At 57.4% G+C, this 8,630-nt stretch overlaps 1 long non-coding RNA gene across 1 annotated transcript; it reads right to left on the bottom strand.

The window, feature by feature from the left end:
• Nucleotides 1–5,912, bottom strand: LOC114672690 (uncharacterized). Its single transcript, XR_013405301.1, has 2 exons — nt 4,269–5,912; nt 1–592 (listed from the first exon to the last, which is right to left on the bottom strand). It is a non-coding gene; the product is annotated as an uncharacterized LOC114672690 (long non-coding RNA).
• Nucleotides 5,913–8,630: the final 2,718 nt, after the last annotated feature.

Genomic DNA, 8,630 nt, shown 5'->3' with positions numbered 1-8,630 from the left:
CTTCTTTCAAAACTTTTAATGAATTGTATACATTCTGGAAGATTTACAGGGTGAATGGGATGACTCAAAATGTTACTTTAAACATATTTGTCACTTTGGCAATAGCATCAAAAAAATCTGGAAGATATTGCATTCAGAAATAAATCATAAAAAGAAGCATCTTACAAGAGGTTTATTTTGGTCATTAATGGTTGATGGGCCCCCCCATGCAGGATTTAAAGTTAAATTATGCAAAGTCAAAAACAAACCTTATAATACTTAATCAAACATGCATAAAACTGTCAGACCCAAATAAATTCTCTCAATTAACTTGCTTCAGATTGTGATTGCATTCGCTAATTTAATCAGCCTCAGAGTAATCTAGAGGCTGGGAAATGATGAATTCCTGTGAACACGAGCCCGACGGGGGCCAGGGCGGGACACCAAGCCTGGAGCTGAAGGCCTTCCGAGGTGGGGACCGAGAACCAGCTCTCTTTCCAGCTGGGGAGCTGTTTCGGTCAATCCCTGACGTGGAAGTAGATTCCGTCAGCCAGGCACAGGGCTCGACTTCACTGCTGTCTAGGAACAGCCCGAGGCAGCCTCCTTCCCACACCTGTAGCAGCCAGACCAGGGAACACCGTCTGGAAAAAGCTCCACTCCAGTTTTGCTTGGCTCCACCAACCTCAGCCTGGGTCCCTCTGTATCTTTTCCCGAACAATGAGAACCCAAATGTGCTCAGCATGGCTGTTTCCATCCACATCGCCCCTTCAGAGCCTGCTTGTGCCTACCGAAGATTCCTGATTAAATCAGGATTATGTCCTTTTCTGGGGGAAGGGGCCCTGTCTTGGACACCATGGGCTGGAGGTGGCGCCTGCACTGTGGGCTTGGAGCCTCTTGGGCATCCGCGGCTCCGCCCCAGGCTTACTCGGCCACTGCAGGAGGCCGCCTCATCCGGCAGAAACCCCAAACCCAGGCAAACTGCACCGACACCCCGAGACCCACGCAGGTGTTTGTGCTTAAAAATGGAACCAAAGTTCTGTGGGTATTTTTGTAAGATTTAGTGAATCTAATTCAACCAGAGCCAAACCTGTTTATTGTGTCATTCTAGTGGATGAGGAAGAGACAATGGAGAGAGAGAGACAAAGAGAAACAGACAGACAGACAGACAGAGAGAGGGAAGGAGGGACACAGGGAGGGAGAAACAGAGAGACAGAGATGGAGAGAGACAAAGACAGAGACAGAGAGAGGGAGGGAGGAGGAGGAGGCTGGTGCATGCCTTTTCTGAGCTGACCGTGAGCTGAATCACTTTGGCGCAGTCCAAGGCCCTGATTGCTGCCTGAACCCACCTTGGGACCCCACCTCATTCCTCCAAGGCCCCCTTCCCCCCACCTCTTGGTGGACCTCCGTGAAGCCCTCAGCACGCATCTCTGTGGGGCCCTGCACAGATGGGGCTTCAGGCCAGCCTCGGACGTTTGACGGCCCCTGCTCTCCATCTGGCTAAATGCCCTGTTTTAATTGAATTTCAAAATAGGGGTGACGGGACATACATGGGCTTGCATTCTGCTTTTTCCCTGCTTGACCTTATGGACTGAACATTTTTTCAAGTCCGAGTACCCCTCATAAATCTCGTGTTCAGTGGCTGTGGTGTATTCCAGAGTTCAGATGTGCCATCATTCACCTCGCCTTTCTTCTCCGATTGGGTGTGTGAGTTGGTGCCAATGTTTTGTTATTATAAATGCTGCTGTGATGAACATCCCTGCACATAAATCTGTGCACGCGTACATTTCAAATACCGCCCTCTGGTTGGACCTGCCGACGGGGCTGAACTTTCTAAGGCTGCTGACACGTGCCCTGGCAAGCTCTGTGCTGCCCACTGGCCGGCCGGGCTGGGGGCTCCCCGCCTGAGCCCCACCATCGCCACCCTCACCCGCCCTCCCTGGGGTCTTCTGAGAGGCAGCGAGGCTGTTTCCTGCCAAGGGAACCAGGCCTGGCATCAGCCACTTACAACGTAGGCAGCTGAGAGCGCCCCTCGCAGGGAGGAGTTGGGGGGCTGAGGGGCTCAGGAGCGTTTGTCTCGGGAAGGGAAGGCCCGAAGCATCTGGGGAGCTGCTGAGCTGTGACCTGGCTGGAAGCTGGGAGGGTGACGTCCCTGGAAGGGAGACACTGGCATGCCACAGCCAGGTGCAGGCAGCCAAAGGACAAACCCCGGTGTGAGTCTTCACGGCCAGAGGCTGGAAGGGGAAAGGTGGGTGCCAGGGGCTGGGGTGGGGGTGTGAGTGTTCCATGGGGACAGAGCTTCAGTGGGGAAGATGGAGACTTCTGTGGATGGAGGGAGGTGATGGCTGTACCGTCAGGCGAATGCACTCAGAGCCACTGAACTGTGAGCTTAAACATGGTAAGATGGGCCGGGCGCGGTGGCTCACGCCTGTAATCCCAGCACTTTGGGAGGCCGAGACGGGCGGATCACGAGGTCAGGAGATCGAGACCACGGTGAAACCCCGTCTCTACTAAAAGTCCAAAAAAATTAGCCAGGCGGGGTGGCGGGTGCCTGTAGTCCCAGCTACTCAGGAGGCTGAGGCAGGAGAATGGCAGAAACCCGGGAGGCGGAGCTTGCAGTGAGCCGAGATCGCGCCACTGCACTCCAGCCTGGGCGACAGAGCGAGACTCCATCTCAAAAAAAAAAAAAAAAAAAAAGGTAAGATGGCGAATTATGTGTATTTTACCACAAGAAAAAGAGAAAAAAAGGATATCAAAAGTGACAGACAGGGAGCCCAGGTAGAGGGTGGGTAAAGTGAGAAGGGCTGGAAGGTGACAGCAAAAGCTATTTTCATCCCAACTCCCAATTCCAGCATCGCCGGGCAGCTTCTGTTAGAAGAGAATGGAAATAAATACACGCTGTGCCGGGAGAGCAGGTCTACGCAGGACAAGCTCTGGGACAAACAGAGGCCGGGGATGCATCCCCACGCCTGCCTTTGGGGCCCCCGGGACCGCCCGGGTGACAGTGTCCAGGTTGGGCCACTCACAGTGGACCAAGCAGGGCCACCACTGACGGACCCCTGAGCTGTTGGCAGAATGACAGGCCATTCCCAGCGCTTCTAAGGCCGTGGTGCTCTCACCAGAAACACCCTCCCATCCTGCTCAGGCATCTGGGGCTCTAGAGACCACTCACCCCCGGGCTGGGAACGAGGGGCGTCCTAGACTCTCCTCCTCACTGTCACTCCTGTTGGCCAATCTTGCTGTCATTACCTGTTTTTTTTTCTTTTTTGGTCAGACAGAGTTTCGCTCTTGTTGCCCAGACTGGAATACAGTGACATGATCTTGGCTCACTGCAACCTCTGCCATTCGGGTTCAAGTGATTCTTCTGCCTCAGCCTCCCCAGTACCTGAGATTACAGGCATGTGCCACCACGCCCAGCTAATTTTTGTATTTTTAGTAGAGATGGGGTTTCACCACATTGGCCAGGCTGGTCTCAAACTCCTGACCTCAGGTGATCCACCCACCTTGGCCTCCCAAAGTGCTGGGATTACAGGCATGAGTCACCGTGCCCGGCACCATTACCATTTTTTTTTTTTTTTTTTTTTTGAGACAGAGTCTCGCTCTGTCGCCCAGGCTGGAGTGCAGTGGCGCGATCTCGGCTCACTGCAAGCTCCGCCTCCTGGGTTTACGCCATTCTCCTGCCTCAGCCTCCTGAGTAGCTGGGACTACAGGCGCCCGCCACCGCGCCCGGCTAATTTTTTGTATTTTTAGTAGAGACGGGGTTTCACCGTGGTCTCGATCTCCTGACCTTGTGATCCGCCCGCCTCGGCCTTCCAAAGTGCTGGGATTACAGGCGTGAGCCACCGCGCCTGGCCTACCATTTTTTAAATGTAACTTTTTAGTTGATATGACATTTCCATGATTGAAGATCAAACCACATCCTGGCTGTGTGATTAGGAATGTATGTTTACATTCCCTTTTTCTTTTTTTTTTTTTTTTTTGATTGTGGCAAAAGACACATAACAAAATTTGTCATCTTAACCATTTCCAAGTGCATGATTCCGTGTCACTGAGCACATTCACGGTCCTGCAGCCCATCACCATCCTCCATCTCCAGAACTCACCACCTTCCCAAACTGAAGCTCTATCTCCATGAAACACTTACTCCCATCCCTTCCCAGCCCCAGGACCCTCCATTTGACTTTGTCTCTGTGGCTCTGAGGGCCCTGAGCGGAATCACAGGGTTTGTCCTTATTCATCCTGCCTCTCTTACGTTCAGGCCGGAAGCACGCCACGCCTCCGTGATCAGGTACCTGAGGCCTGGAGTCCCTTCCGCAGCAGAGCACAGACATCCTCACCCACTTGCACAGCTGCGTGGCTCTCCCTCGGGGGACGGACAGGGAGGCTCTGGCGTCCCTGCTTGGCTGCTCAGGTACCTACAGTGTCATCAACACCTTCCCAACTATGATCTGTCCCCTCCTCGCATCACACCCCACAGCACTGGCCCAATCCTTCCAGATGCTTCCACAGGTCCTCCTGCAGTTGCCTCCCACTCAGAGGGAACCTTCTCAAAGGCAAGCCTGACCCACAGGCAGGAGTCTGGGCTCCTTTCTGAGCATCTAGAGACTCTAACTCAGCCCAGTCATGGCTGAGGCCACCCGGTCCCAAGGACACCAGGCTGCCCATGGCCAGGGGCCACACCCCCGATGCCCCTGAACCTTTTCCCATGTGCCCCCCCCTTCTTGGCAGTCTCGCATCCCCTGGCAAACTTTTCCTTTCATATCCTTCAAAATTCAGCTCAAGGCCTCCTCTTCCAGGAAGCCTTCCTGATTGCAGGCCAGACTCACCCCAGTGCCTGTCCCAGAACCGGCCCTGGAGAAGGAGGGGCTGTCTGCACACCTGTCACCCGCTGCATCACACAACTTATTCAGGCAGGGCTGACCTGGTTGGAATGAGAGAAACGCTCTCCAGGCATCTCTGACAAAAGGTTCTTGGCAGCCGTGCTGTCTCGGTTGTCCTGGGGCAGGTCCTTGCATCTGATTGCTCTGTCCTCTGTCCTGGCAGCAGTCCCGGACACCAAGGCCAGGCTGGACCTACCTCTAGGAGTGCTCAAGTAGGGAATGGGGCAGGTGGGGGTCTACGAGGAGGCCAAACAGGGATCAGGAGGGTAGAGGGCGGAGGGCGGTCCCAGGAGAGAGCTCCCCCTGCAACCTGGGGTGTAGGCCAGGGGCCTACATGAGAGCAAACCTCGGGCAGGGCTAGTGGCTTTCTAGGCAGGGGTTTGGGAAGCGCCACACTTGGGTGTGGGGGGAGGGGAGCATGGGGTGGTGCCTGGATGTGGCACCGAGACCATGGGTATGAAGTGTTGGGTTTCGGAGGTGAATGCGGGTGGCCCAGACAGGCTGCAGGGTAGACTGAGCCCTGGGCGGGGGCGGGGGGGAGAGGGGGGAACGGCCGCCACGCGGCCAGCAGGGGGCGCTCCCGGCCCGCGCCCAGCGCCTGGCCTCGCTGGGGTCCGTGGCTCGGCTGGATCCCCCACACCAGGTCTGACTGAGTCTCTATCCTCCCTGTGCGGCTCCTGCACCCCGGCGAACCCGGCTCTCTCTGTGCCTCAGTTTACTCCTGCGGTCCGCTGAGCGGGAAGTGGAGCCCTGGCTCGGGGACCTCAGCCCGAGGCCGGCGCTGCTGCGGGAGCCCAGGCTTCCTGAGGCCGCCCCATGCACAGGGGCGCTGCAGAGCGCGGAGCCCGGGAGCTCGCACCGCCTGTTCGTGGTGTCCCTGGGGTGCAGGGGTGGAGGACATAGGGATGTGGGGGCCGTGGGCAGCCCCAGGCGGGACGCTGTGCCAGTGCCGCCCCAAAGGCCCAGTGCGCAAGGTCCCTCGGGCCCCGGAGCCTGCCCCGCCCCTACCCGGTACCCCTCCAACCCCAGCCTGCTCCGCCCCTATCCCCTGGGCCTCGCCCCCGCCCCCGTCCCCACCCCTATCCCTAAGCTTGCCCCGTCCCCAAGCCCGCCCCCAGCTCCCGCCAGGCCCCTGCAGCTGCCCAGCCCCGCAACCCCGAGCCTGTCCCGCCCCCGCACCCGATACTCCACCAACCCGGGCCTACCCCTACCCCGCTCCGCCCCCGAGCCCGCCCCCCAACTCCTGCCCGCCCCGTCCCGCAGCCGCGCAGCCACCACGCTGGCTCCGAGCTGGTCCGAGGAGCTGCAGCGGCGGTCGCCAGCGCCAGGGGGCGGCGTTGTCCTTCCCGCGGCTCCGGGACCCCCGCTTGCTCGGGGAGGGGAGACCGCCTTGCAGCGCCGCCCCCAGCCCCGCGCCGGGACCCCTGTGCCCCTTTCCTTCCTCCTGATAGGGGAAGAGCGGCCCCGCCGCCCGGGCGCCGACTTTTCTTGCAGAAGCACAGGCGGGGGGTGGGGGACCCAAGCCAGGGGCGTGTGTGCGCTCGGCGCCCCCTCCAGAGGGTCACCCAGCAATCAGCAGCGGTGGGGCGGGGAGAAACAGAGACAGAGAGAGAGGGAGAGAGAGACAGAGAGAAGGAGGGAGAGAGACAGAGAGAGAGCGGGAGACAGGCAGAGAGAGAGAGATGGGAGAGAGAGAGAGAGACAGAGAGACAGGGGAGAGAGAGAGAGGGAGAGAGAGATAGGAGGGGGGAGAGAGACAGAGAGAGCGAGAGACAGGTAGAGAGGGAGAGACGGGAGAGAGAGAGAGAGAGAGACATAGAGACGGGGGAGAGAGAGAGAGGGAGAGACAGAGAGAAGGAGGGAGAGAGACAGAGAGAGAGCAGGAGACAGGCAGAGAGAGAGAGAGAGAGAGACGGGGGAGAGAGAGAGAGGGAGAGAGAGATAGAAAGGGAGGGACGGGAGAGAGGGAAGGAGACAGGGAGAGAGGGAGAGGAACAGAGACAGAGATGGGGGAAGAGAGACAGAGACAGAAAGGGAGACCCCACTTCTCAGGCAAGAGCACACGGGGCATGGGGTTGGTGCGAAGCCCTGCTGTGCACCGGGGCTCAGGTGAGCCAGGCTGGCACCGGACGCCTCCCGTGGAGACAGCACAGGGTCCTGGTTCCACCGGGATGTTCCACAGTCTCCTTCCGGGCTGGCAGTGAGGCCGTGGGGAGCAAGTGATCTGTCTCAGAGCTGACAGGCTGCGTGCGGGGCACAGACCGAGCCCTCGGGGAGGCAGCGGTTAATGCGGCTTGTCAGGCCAGTCAGTGGTCGCAAGAGAAAGGGCTTGGCCTTTCAAGGGTGCCCTACACTGCACAGTGACCCCCTGGCCGCTGGCCCTGCTGGCGCCATTGTCTCCCTCTGGGTGGTCTGAGCTGCTAAGGATAGGTGTGGACAGGAGTCCCACAGCCCTGGGACTGGCTCACCGCGTCCTCTTCCAGGGGGCGTTAGAACTGAAGCTTGAACACAGCCTGGACATCTCCCCAACCTTCCCCCTGGCAGGCAGCTCCTCCACCACCCTCCTGTGTCCCCAGCCACCCCATTCAGCAACTTGGGTGTAAAACAGACACCCGTTGGCTGAATGGCTCTTCCGGACACAGACAGCTTCAGACAGGAGGCAGGTTGGCGGGCCAGCAATGGCTGATGATGCTCTGGGGTTTCTGGAAAGATGGTTCTGTGAGGTCTAGGGGACAGGGAGGGACAGTTCAGAAAGGAGTTGGTCCTGTAAAAGCGTTTGTGTGATAATGGGCCGGGCGTGGCTCACATCCATAATACCAGCCCTTTGGGAAGCCAAGACGTGAGGATTACTTGAGGGCAGGAGTTTGAGACCAGCCTGGGCAACATGGTGAGACCCTTGTCTCTACAAAAAGATTTCTTTTTTTAAAATTAGGCATGGTGGTGTACACTTGTAGTCCTAGCTTCTTGGGAAGCTGAGGCAGGAGGCTTACTGAAGCCCAGGAGGTGGAGGCTGCAGTAAGCCGTGATCAGGCCACTGCACCATGGCACTCCGACAGTGACAGAGTGAGACTTTGTCTCAAAAAAAAATCAAAGAAAAAAGAGAAAAACTAAATATAGACTTCTTCTTCTTCTTTTTTTTTTTTTTGAAGTGGAGTCTCACTCTGTCACCCAGACTGGAGTTCAATGGCACGATCTCGGCTCACTGCAACCTCTTCCTCCCAGGTTCAAGCCATTCTCCTGCCTTAGCCTCCCAAGTAGCTGGGACTACAGGCGTGGGCCACCACACCTGGCTAGTTTTTGTATTTTTAGTAGAGATGGGTTTTTACCATGTTGGCCAGGCTGGTCTCGAACTACTGACCTCAAGTGATCCACCTACTTCGGCCTCCCAGAGTGCTGGGATTACAGGTGTGAGCCACCGCGCCCAGCCTAGACTTCATTGTTTAAAGCAGTTTCAGGTTCATAGCAAAATCATCATTCCTCAGAGTCCTCAGCATACATTAGGCGCCCCTCTTGGAGGTGTGCATGGCGTGGCTTTGAGCAGGTACATAATGACAGCACCCACCCTCACAGTGCTCTATACTATAGTTTCCCTGCCCTAGGAATCCCGGGCTCGCCTCATGCCTCCTTCACCCCTGCCCCGGGATTTCCGCTGATTCTATTGGATTCTTTCTTGGGATTCTGGCCAGGCAGGGACAGGGGTTCACACTGCTCAGACAGGAGACAGGATCCTGGGATAGGGGCACTCACCCTCAGGACGGGCTGAGGACTGACTCG

Source organism: Macaca mulatta, chromosome 15, assembly GCF_049350105.2.
Source record: "Macaca mulatta isolate MMU2019108-1 chromosome 15, T2T-MMU8v2.0, whole genome shotgun sequence".
Lineage (NCBI taxonomy): Eukaryota > Metazoa > Chordata > Mammalia > Primates > Cercopithecidae > Macaca > Macaca mulatta.
Note: the sequence above shows the minus strand (reverse complement) of the source record. Positions and strands in the feature narration are given on the sequence as shown.